At 39.8% G+C, this 12,373-nt stretch overlaps 1 protein-coding gene across 26 annotated transcripts in view; it reads right to left on the bottom strand.

The window, feature by feature from the left end:
* Positions 1-12,373, bottom strand: part of SCAPER (S-phase cyclin A associated protein in the ER) — a 220,490-nt gene that overhangs the window by 95,628 nt on the left and 112,489 nt on the right. The window lies entirely within an intron of this gene.

Consider the following 12,373-nt stretch of genomic DNA (forward strand, 5'->3'; position numbering starts at 1 on the left):
TGGGTAAAGTAACAGAGGGATTTCCTTTTCACTGCATTCCCTTTTGGATGGCTGAATTTTTCTTAAGCCATGTGTGGCCATTTTTTAAAATAAAACTCCCCAGCTAGTGCTGACGTGGGATAATACAGCCCGCTCCCCACTGAAAAGAATGGGTTACCAATACACGCAGAAATATATTTTTTTTAATGAGAAAAAAAAATGTGTGTGTATGCACAGGATATACACACAGACAAGAAGTATGGAAGGACTTTTGCCAAACTGTTAACAGTTGTTATGTCTGAGAAGAGGGAGTAGGAGGAGGCTTTCACTTATTCTATTATATGTTTATGTATCACTTAACTGCTTTTAACAATGAACAAGTAATATAGTAGTAAAAATTCTTGTTCTGTAAAAAACGCTCTGTGCACGTCCGCATCCCCCAATCAGAGGAACAACCCAATAAACTCCAGTACTCTCACATCTCTGAATATCATCTGGTCCTTAGTCATGGTCACAGCAGATAATGAAAGAGGTTTAAGTGTCACACATTTTCTGTAACACACCTTACTGTAACAGGACGGTACTGCAATGTTTTATTTTACAATCCTAGATATTTAATTACATGTTTTTATTTGAAATACTCTTGATACAATTCTGAAAGTCGAAAGTAAAAAGGAGCTGCTGTGATCAACTGTATATTTTCTAAGGACGGTTCTGTATCCATTCCAGGCCATTAGCAGAGGAAAATCAATGCAACCTACTCATACCTGCTGGAGACTTGTATGGCTTTGCTCCTTCTCCCCTTCCCCCACATGACAGTATATTTTTGTTCTTTAGGGAAATTCAATTAACAATATGAGTCTCCTCCTCTGTCAGTGATGGACACCACTGAGATTTCCGCGCCTCCTAAAGACATGTCAGATGGGCTTACTGATCCCTTGACTTGCTAGTTAACAGGAGAATTACTGCCCACTCCCATAAATGACTCCATGCGCTTCTTGTCATAAACACAGTGGCCGCTCCTGAAATCCATCTTCCCTGACCTTATTGATTAGGACACTTAGAAATAATGAGACTTCACTGGTGGCAGAGTAATGCTTGCAAAAGAAAAAATACTCCAGTGAGGGCTTGCCTATTAACACTGCCAAATTTATCTTCCGACTGCTTTTCTCCTACTGCAGACTTCCACCTAGAAACACACGATAGAAGGAGCATTTTTTTGCTTTCCCTTAACACCAGCAGCTAACATACTTTAAATCAACAAAATAAACAGATATAGAAAACAATTTGATCACTGAGTTTCTACCCTGTAAGATCAGTATATAATTTCTAAGTAAAAGGAACACCTGGGTTGTCCTAAGAGTTCTTACAGAATAAAAACTGTTTAGGAAAATTCTCCACTTCTAGAAAAGAGAAGCTTTAAAAACCGTTGCCCTCATCTGAATATTTTCCACTGACATGATCTGCATACATGATGTGTTTGAAGTAAAACAAATAATTTTAGAGCCAGACAGAACCCTAGAGATCTTCTAATTCAATCTACTTTTCATACTACAAAGAAACCGTAGCTTAGGGAAGTGACATGCGTAGGGTTATACCCCAACCAACCTAGGATTAGAATCAAGAACTCGTCTGATGAGATGTTTTATGATTTCCCATAAAGTCAGAGGAGTGGGTTGTTAAAGAAAAAGGAAGAATGTTGCTTTCACTTTCTCCCTCCCTCCCTCCCTCCCTCCCTCCCTCCCTCCCTCCCTCCCTCCCTCCCTCCCTCCCTCGCGCGTGTGTGTGTGTGTGTGTGTGTGTGTGTGTGTGTGTGTGTGTGTTAGGGTATCTAGGACAGGCTTAGGAAACACCAGACGGTTCTATTTAAAACCTGGGCTTGCAGACCAGAATAGCAGCGTGTGGACGGTACCCTGCATGGCTCAGGCACACAGTAAAAACAGGCATGCCTCTACAGAATGTTGCTACAAGTGACATCTTCTTGGCCGAAGGCCTCTTGGTTTGTGATACCCAAACTTCATAGACCATACTGATCTCTCAACACAAAGTTTTTCAGCTGATAGGTGTACAGAAAAATTTATATATGCCCCAAACTCAGTGCATTTTAATTACAGTGATATGCAGATGGATTACACTCCAAACAGAACTCCCAGACTATATATAAGGATCACATACAGACGTTTTGTGAAATGCACAGACTGTCAATAAAGGGAATGTGTACTGTGTACCACTGCATGCAAAGCAAAATATTAATATTAACAACTGTATTACCTGCTCTGATGTTGTAAACATCTGACATCCTGACATGACTATTTAGCGTTCATATATGCATTTTACAATGTTAGAGTGCAGCTAAGGAAACTGGTTTAAGATCGACATCTAAGGCATTTTTTCCCTCATTTAAAATAATGGGAAGCAGGTTCCCAGTTAGCATTTTCCCTCCCAACGGATTCACTGAAGGAATGGACTAGTGATGGGAAGAGGGAGATTTTCAGTGCAGACATACTACAGGCACAGCCCTGCAGCTGGCATGTGGATGGAAGGGTGCGTGCCCTGCCACTGCTGAAACCTGGACACCAAGGCGTCTGCTGCTACCCTTAATGGAATGAATTGTTCGTCGTGCCTTTCTAGACTCCCTAGATTCAGATTCAAAATCTGGCATTAGGGCTTCAAAACAGAAGACCTTAGGTCATATGCCTGTGCCAAGCTGCAAGGGAGGCTGGCTTCTATTTTGGGAAGGCTTGCACTCCCCAGGTACGGAATTCCCTAAAATTAAGACCTCCATCTCATGACCTCAGTTTAAGACACAAAAGCCACAACCAACCAAAGCAAAAAAACAGATAAATCGGACTTCATCAAAATTAAAACTGTTTGGCTTCAAAGGACACCATCAAGAAAGTGAAAAGACAACCCAAGTAATGGGAGAAAAAAATTGCAAATAATATTGCTAATAAGGGACTTAGAGCCAGATATATAAAGGATACTTACAACTCAGCAATAATACATAACGCAGTTTAAAAAATGGGCAAAGAATTCGAACAGAAAATTCTCCAAAGAAGAAACACAAATAGCCAGTATATGCATGCAGATGTTCGGTATCATTAGCTCCGAGGGAAACGCAAATCAAATCACAATGAGATACCACTTCAGCCACTAGGACATCTTTATTTAAAAAGGCAGAAATTAACAAGGGTGTGGAGAAACTGGAAGCTTCTTATGTTGCTAGTGGGAATATAAAATGGCACAGCAACTCTGGAAAAGCTTGCCAGATTCTCAAAAAGTTAAATAGAGAACTTACTATACAATTAAGCAGTTCCATTTCTAGACACATGCCCCAAAGAACTATGGCGATGCAAAAACCTATACATGAATGTTTATCGTAGCATTATTTCTAATAGATAATGTTTAACAACAAAATAAAATGCAGGAAGGGAGTGACATGACCAAGACAGTGACATAGGCCATTCCTCTCTTCATTCCCCCTTACGAGAACAACCAACAACTAATGAAGAGCAAGGCCCCAGTGAGAGCCCTGGAACACAGGGTTCCACCCCCCCAGAGACCAGGACAGATTACATGAGGGGGCAAAGCTCAAAAAGGAACGGAATAAAAGTAGCCACAACTGCAGTAATCTGCTAGCAGTTACACAGTAAACAAATATGTAAATTGTAAGAGTAATTACCTAAAATGGGAGGGGGGGAGAAGTAAAAGTATAGAGTTTTGGAATTCTATTGACGTTGTTACCAGCTGAAAATAGTGGGTTACAATTTTAAGATATTTTATGTAAGTCACATGGTAACCACAAGGGAAAAATCTGTAGCAGTTACACAAAAGAACATGACAAAGAAGTCAAAGAGTGTGGATACCGAAAGAACTCAAAACCCCAAAACAGAAAGCAGGATAAGAAACAAGGGTCACTGAATCTGCAAGTCAGCCAGAAAACAATGAACAAAATGGCGTGTGTTATTTAGGGATGGATGCTTAGGTGATAAAACTATACAGAAAAGTATAAAAGTGGTTCCCCAAAAGTCAAAGTGATAGTTTATCCAACTATTCAGAGAAAGGTATGACTGGCCAAAGAAATGTGGGTGGGTTGGAGGGTTCTGGGGTGCTGGTAAAGTTCTGTTGCTCAACTAATGGTGACCGAGATTTTGGCCATTCCAATTACTCATTATTCTGTGCAAGTGTGTTTTAGGGAAATTTCTGTGTCTTCTATTACATAAAGCAAGAGGTTTTTAAAGGAATTTTAAAAGAGTCCACACAGAGTTAATTTGCATAATCACAATAGGAAATATCACAAATTGTGTGAAAAATATTTCTATAAACTCGCATCATCAATATCTGTCATGGAGTTTTTACAACAAATTTATTTGCTTTTAAAAGAGTACTTTCCACAAAGAAGCCACAGTGACTAAAACAGTGTGTTTTGAAAAAGGCAAGTCTCAACGTCTGAAAAGTAATATAAACTATTATGAAACAATTATTAACTAACTGGTTTTTTTACTGAGATATAGTTAACATATACTGAAATGCACAGATTTCGGTATTCGGTTTGATGACTTTTGGCAACTGCACACAGCTATGGAACCACCGCCTAAAACAAAACACACACACTTCTTCCTTTCTTTTACTTCTTTGTTTCTTTTTTAAAACGACAAGCCACATATAAATTAAACCTCTGTCAGACTCCTGAAGTAATAATTAATCCCATTTTCCTTATAGGATACTTCTAATGCAAGCTAGCTGAAGAGGGTACGAACAGCATTTTGATTTTCCTTCGGGTCATACGATATACTTGTCACCCTCTGACAATGATATAGTTATTTATCAGCTACTATAAACAAACAACTACATAAATCAAGAACTTATTGCGAGAGGGGATCAAAATCAGAGGTTTCCAGGATCGAATGTTTTTCAGTTCCTCTCAAGTGAAGAATTCTAGCTGAAAATAAGAGAAGCAAAAGCAAACCGTGAGACCTGGTGAACAGGCAGCATCCAGGACGCAGGACCTGAGCGCAGTTTTCTGAACACTATTGGTTGAAAAGCTCTCTGAGAGCACTGGTTTCTCTCCTCTGAGCTTAGGCGCATGTTAAATGGCCACAGACCTCAGTTGGCAAAAAGCAGGGAGAGAAAAGGGAAAAAAGTGTGTAGAGAAGAGTTTCTACCTTTCTGCCTTCCACAGTATCTGTTGGAGTTTTCTAAGATGAATTCCGAAAACACCAGAGCACGGTGAGCTGTGCTATAGCTGTCACATGTCATGTGACACGACATCTCTCAATTCATTTCCAATTCTGAATGCAGCCAGTTATGTGGTTTGCTTATTCAGGTTCAAGAGATGCACAGCTGAATCTCTATTTAAATCTGGCAGGACTCAAAGTCACGAAAAGCAACTGGCCAAGTCCACGTGCAATCCATCTGCTCGCACTGTTTACTTACAGTCACAGCATACAAATGTCTCATGTTTCTGATAACCCACAGAATGCTTCTGGGACGCTGTTACCATCCAAACTGAAATGTGATGTTCCTTGTCATAGAGCAACGAAGAGAGCCAATGCAAACACAAACCATGCTCGCTGGACCGCATTGCATATGGTGTCAAGAATGAGGAAAATGCTTCTGCATATACAGAATGTTTTGGAAACTCTCATTTGAAACAATTAAACGTTTCTGCAAGAAAGAGTTTTTGGAGAAGACACTGTATTTTAACCTGAATTTTTAATGTGACTTTGTTGTGAAACATAAACATACAGAAAAGTCAGAAAACTTTTTTAGAAAGGTAAGTACAACGTAAAGAATAATTTACACATTGTGGAACTGCCATCTGATCAAGAAAAAGACGGGAAGCACTCGGGAAGCCACCTCCATCAACTTCCTGATCACACCTCGCACCTCCTATCTGAGTCATCACTTCCTAGTTCTTATGAGAAATATTTTTATCTTCTTTATAGTGTTACCGACATTCTGAGATAATACAGACGAGTGTGTGTGTCAACATGTTCTGCTCACTCAACACTGTGGGGACTTCCACTTCGTTACCCACAGTGGTGGTTCATCCCCTTGTATTGGTGAATATATTCCCCGATAGGAACATGCCATAACTGATACATCCAGCAGTCGATGGATGGGTACTGGGGCTATATCCCGTGTGTGGTCATCACAAACAATGCGGCCGTGAATATTTGTGTGCAAGTCTCCTGATGCCCAGACGCCCTGGTTCCTCCAGGGCACAGACCCACAGCTCCAACATGATACGCTGTCTGCAGCTCCAGCTGGTGACAGAACACTGCCTCCTGAAGTGGAAGTGCCAACTCAGACTATCCCAAGCAACGTACGAGCTTTCCCACTGCTCTAGATATAGGCCAATACTGGAACAGTGATCTAGGTCTTTATTTTGTGCCATTCTGATAGGTGAAGCACAGTGGCTCTGAGTTTTTAATTTGAATTTTCCTGATGATTACAGAGATTGACTATCTTTGCATTCATTAATTGGCTATTTAGTTTGCTCCTTTTGTAATACCTGTTCTCGTGACCATTTTCCTACTGGGTTGTCCTTTTCTCATTCAGTTGTAGGAATTCCTTATACACTCTGGATACCACTTCTTTGCAGGTTCGAAATATAAATATTTTCACGGATTCTGTTGTTTGCCTTCATATTCTTTTTCTGGTGCCTTTTGATGAATACAAGTTCCTATTTTTAATGCCAATTTATCAACACTTTCTTTTATGGCTAATGTCTTTTGTGTCCTTTTCTTGTCCAGGCAAAAACTCCAAAGTTAAGAAGATATTTTTCTTCGTTAACTCCTAAAAGGTTGTTCTTTCTTTTTCCGTAAAGGTCCATCTGTTATTTTTTTGTTAATGCTGTGAGGTAAAGTTTCATTTTTTAAAAATAAGGATATTCAATCATTACAGCATCATTCACAGAACAGACCACACCTTTCCGTAATGCCTGGCAGTGCCTTTTTCCATACATACGTACATAAACAAGGGACTCACGTGTCATGCATCTAGCATACACATTTGAACAGCACTATTTATGAATTCAACTATGTTCCATTCTTCTTTTTCTCCATCTTTGTATCTTAATTACTGCTGCTTTATGGTAAGTTTTGATGCCTGTTATAGCAAATCCTGTCACATCATCCCCCCCCCCCCCCAAACAGTATCTTGGCCATTACTGGTTCACTGAAATTCCAAATTTTAATTTTGTAATCTGCATTGCAACTTCTACAAAATACAGGTTTAATTCCACAATATACAGAATTTTAATTGGGCCCGCACTGAATCTATTCACCAGTTTAAAGAGAAAAGACATATTTACTGTGGTGAGTTTTCCAATCCCTAAACAAGACAGACTTACTTCTACATATTTAATATTTTGATATTATAAACACAACAGATTTTTATATACTATCCTTATATCTAGCAGCCTTGTTAAACTTATTTATTAGTTTGTGGTGTCAACTATCTATTTTTGTAGATACAATTTGTCAGTATGGAAATTCCTTTCTATTCCTGGTTACTACCATGAACTGACTTGATATTGTACATAAATTCTTTTGCTGCATCTTTTGAAATGAACATGTTTCTTCTACTCTGTTAATGTAAGAAAGCTGTGATTGATTTTCCAATATTTAACCAATCTTGAATTATCTTTAATAAATTCAATGTTATGGGGATATATTATTCTTTTTATACATGGTATGAATTGGTCTGCCGAATTTTTGTTTAGGAATTTTGAATCCAAGTTCATAAATGACATTGGTGGTAATTTTTTCTTCTTTAGTTTAACTATCACGTCTGCAAGTGTAGATTTCTTTTGATTTTCCCTGCTTGGGCTTCTTGAATCTGTGGTTTGATTCTTAAGTTTTACAAAGTTCTAAATGATAATCACTTCCAAATACTGTTTCTGCTCTATTATCTTCACTCTTTTTCTCCTGAATAATTATACATAAATTACACCTTTTCATTTATATGCCTCTTACACTTTTTTCTGTATTTTCCTCATCTTCTTTTTTCCATGTTTCAGTCTGGATTCCTTCTTTTATTTTTATTTTGTTAAGTTTTCTTTTTTATTTAGGTAACATTGGATTACAACATTACATCACTTTCAGGTGTACAACATTACAATTCGACGTCTGTGTATGTAACATTGTGCTCACCACCAAGTCTAGTTTCCATCTGTCATTATGCAGTTGAGCCCTGTAACCCATTTTGGCTTCTTTCTTATGACCTATCTAGGGGTTCACGAATTCTCTCTTCAGCTGGTTCATTCTGCAGTTACCTAGTGCACCGTTTTCTTAATTTTGGTTACTAAAATGTTCAGTTCTCAAATTTCTGTTTTCTTTCCCATGTGCTCTACCTGTTACAAAACATTTATATCCTTGAACACGGTAGGCGTGGTCCTGGAGCCCCTGGGGGTCTGTCTCCGTGATTTTTATCCACCTCGACTTGCCCCTTTATAAATGCCTAATCGTCCTCCTCTGTCAGACACTGTATGGAAAAGCACTTCGTTGAAATACTTTGAGACTTTGGTTGCTATTCTCTTCCTCCAGAGCACATTGTCCATTTGCTTTTCTGAGGTATTTGGGAGAATTAGCAATGCAAGATCATGTTCCTCTTTTTTCAGAGGATTTCCCCAGCCCCCAGGTGACCTGGAACTGAGCTGCAGCGCGCAGTGAAGGAGTACTTCCTGGCTGCCCTCTCTCCCAGTGCGCCCTTCAGATAGGAACCCAGGTCTTGGGGTTTCGCTACAGTCCCTAGACTCCCACATTTTTCCCACTAGTCCTACAACAATGTCAAAAGCTCCGCTTAGCTTCTCACCCACCTCTTTTGGATCGCCAACTGTACCCATGCCCAAAAAGCCATGCTCCCGGATCTCAGCCCAGTACTTCACAACTTTGATAGAAATTCTGTTGCTGTTTGTAGTTTTGTCTAGCTTATTAACAGTCATCAGTGGGAAGACTGCTCTGAATGACCTACTCTGTCACTGCTGTTAGGTCCATAGCTATAGATGTTTCCTCTTTTTAAAAGATCAGAATTAGAGTTTTCTGATGTGTGACTGATATTTACAAGGCCTCACTCTTCTAGTTTCTGCATGCTCTTCCTCATAATGACTTATTTACTCTTGTGCTTGTTTTCTGACTGTGACTACAGTTCTTGTCAAATTATTTGACTGAAATTCCCGAGGCCTAGGATAAAGGTGTCTTCTTTCCAACGGGGACTTGCATTTCCTTCTGCCAAGTTCTTAGGGACATCACTAATCAATCAGGGACTACTGACTGATTGACCTACTTTCAACTCAATCCAGCATGTGAAATAATACAGCTGACATGAATTTGGGCTGGAAATCTCATCCACGGCTGGACTGTAGTTGTCGCTTGTCCTGGGCACAGGTGCATTCTTTGCAGTTGGGAAGGTGTGAGAGGGTTCAGGTTATGTCAGGGAGTCGGCTGTGGTGGCCTCTCTCTGTGGATGGAAAATCTCCTGTTAGACTTCAGCCCTCAGGCAGGAGCTGGGCTTTTCCTTGTGTCCCCTCAGTCTTGGGGCTGGGCAATCATAAACTATATGTGCCAGCAAACAGTCTTACGGAATTTGGCCCTAAGAACAACTTCCACAAATCTTGCTTTTTCCTTAACTGGGCAATTCTTCAAATTCTTCTCAGGTCTTTGATGCTTTTAAGAAAATTAGTTTTTGTTTTTTCCAGCATTTTAGATGTTTTTGTTGGTAGAGTTGGTGCAAACTCTAGCCCACCATGCTTATTACAAAAGTGGCTCAAGTTTGCTAAAAAGCATAGTTTATGCAACAAAGGATACAGGCTTTTTGTTTCTGAACTGAATCACAGAAACCAAAAAGCCAGAAGGGACCTGAGATCCGCAGTCACCCAGGTCTCCTCAGTTTCCTGGTCCCTCCTGTTACAAGAGCATTTCTGTGCCGCACAAGTTTAACCCACGTGGCTCCACAGTAGTTCTCAGAGCTTCCTGAACATTAGCCAAGGAAAACTGTGTCCAGCCCCAGAGAAAGCACCCGATGTGGAGGTCTAAACACCTTGATCCTCAGCTCTCACCCTTCCTCAGTTGAGTGCCTGCACACGACCCACCAGTCCCACCCCTGTCACTTCTTGCCTGTCTTCCAGTGCTTCAACGGGTACTTGGTTTGGGCTCTAGTGATTCTGTTACTCCAGGCAGTTTTCCAAACAAAAAGCAACGCTAATTTACAATTCCTAGACTGAAATCCTAAATATCATCAGCTGAATGACACTGAAATGTCTGTGTAAGTCTACAAACAGAATTCCACATAAAGCGAGTCTGCTGTGGCTAGGTAAAAGGGATTTTAGTCATGAAAGTAGCCAAAGGATCTTACTGCAGGTACATTTGAACTCGGAGGTGGTCCTGCAATGTATACTCTGAGAGCAGCTTCACGGCAGGGTTCCTGACACAGACCATTTAGACTAGGAGCCAGACTGCATTCTTCTCCTCCAAATTACAAGGAATCGCTGGTATTCCAGTAAATTGCCCCTTTGTGAATGAAATAACTTTACTGAGACTTTCATAATGAGTACCTTTCTTATACAGATCATTTCACTGTTTCCTCAAAAACTCAGTGATTGCTTCAATGTAAAACAATGCACACGGCGGTATTTTAGTCAACGTAAAAGTCACCGTTATAGAAACATAAATAATCAGTACGAGCTAATTTTAAAACACTGAGGGATTTTCCAGGGCATATCACCACCTCCAAACACCTCCTGGCCTATGTCCGACAAGGATCAGTGTCCGAACTCTGACACTGAAAGGGAAGAGCGAGGTACAAGCACGGCCTCTGCGTGGCCTGGCTGTAACGCCACTGAAGACATGATGTTTCGGCCCCTGCAGAAGACGGGTCTGTCTGGTGGCAAAAGGCAGCTGAGCTGTCCCTGTGAATCAAGCTGGCCGTGATTCCAGCCCTGAGGCACACGCCTAGATTAGAGCAACGAGTCTCAAAGCCTGATCCTTGCACCCGCAGCAGTGTCACTTGGGAATGGTTAGAAACACAAGTTCACGGGACCCACTCCAGATCACCAAATCACAATTGAAGGTGGGGCCCAGCGACCTGTGTTTTAACAAGTACTCCAGGAGGTTCTGACCAGACTAGAGTTGGGACCCCCTCCTTCAGAGAAATTCCGGTTCTGATGCAGGAATGTGTAAGCAGCGCACTCTCTCTCTCCCCCGCCCCCCGCACCCCCAATCCTGAAAACAAATGACCACTGTCAGTAAAACTGATAAAAAAAAATTGCAGTGTTATAATAACACAATGAAGTAATTACCCCACAATGGAGAAAATGAATGAAAAACAGCCACATTTATAAGCTTAAATAAAACTCACAACCATAGTTTTGAACACCATTATTCACAAAAGTCTATAATATGTTATTTTATAAAGGTCAAATACAAGCAAAAGTAAAAAACATATTATTTAACAAAACATTTATGTGATAAAGCCATAAAGTTCTTTTGAAGAAACAAAACAAGAACCCCATTAATTGTGTCCAGTGTTTGCCTCAGCGGGAGCAGGGCGGCGGGTGAGGCAGAGTCCCACTGGGAACAGTTTGCCTCTGAAGTGGGGCAGTGAGTTCTCAGCTGTGCACTGTACTTACGTTTATCACTACAGTCCTTTTTACGTATAAGATGTTAGATAATAAATTGTAAACCAAGAAAAATAAATTCAGCGAATAAACAAATATGGCCATTACCTGGAATTACGTTAGAAACCAACTAAGAGCTACAAAGTATGTAAACTGTGATATCGTCTTCAGTTACAAAGAACTTTTAAAGACATGAGAAATTATTTATGATAAAAACTCACCTGATAAAATGATGTAAAAAATGTACAGTGAAAGGATTAGCAGAAAATACAATAAAAAGTCAACAGTGGGTATTACAGGGAGTTTTATTTCTTCCCTGTACATGTAAAATTACCTATATTGAATAATAAAGACTTTTAAAATTACTTTTTAAAGGCTTTTTTAAACTGTCATTGAAACATTTAACAACGGTAAGTCATTAAACTGCCAAATCTTTTGCTGGGAACAAGGAGGAAATTGGTGTTTTTTGAAAATCTGTGATTTATGAGCTTTATAATTCAAGGCTTTATATTTTCTGCCATAAAATTGTATATCCTTATTAGTATAATTCCATTTAAAATAATTTCATTTTGTTGGTGTGGAGAATAATATGACTGAGAAAACCATGACCTAAAGAACATATTTTTGTTATTGAGGACTTCAATTAAAACAACTGAAAACAACTTCAATTTAAAGAGAAGAAAAGAAAAAAGCATCCATCATCAGTGGGTGACTGGCTTTTGGAAACACAGAAGAAACGCATGTACTAAGAGTCTCCCTATAGCCTGGTGTCCT

Source organism: Rhinolophus sinicus, chromosome 13 (assembly GCF_057876585.1).
Source record: "Rhinolophus sinicus isolate RSI-liver-muscle chromosome 13, RSI-T2T, whole genome shotgun sequence".
In the NCBI taxonomy this organism is placed as follows: Eukaryota; Metazoa; Chordata; class Mammalia; order Chiroptera; family Rhinolophidae; genus Rhinolophus; species Rhinolophus sinicus.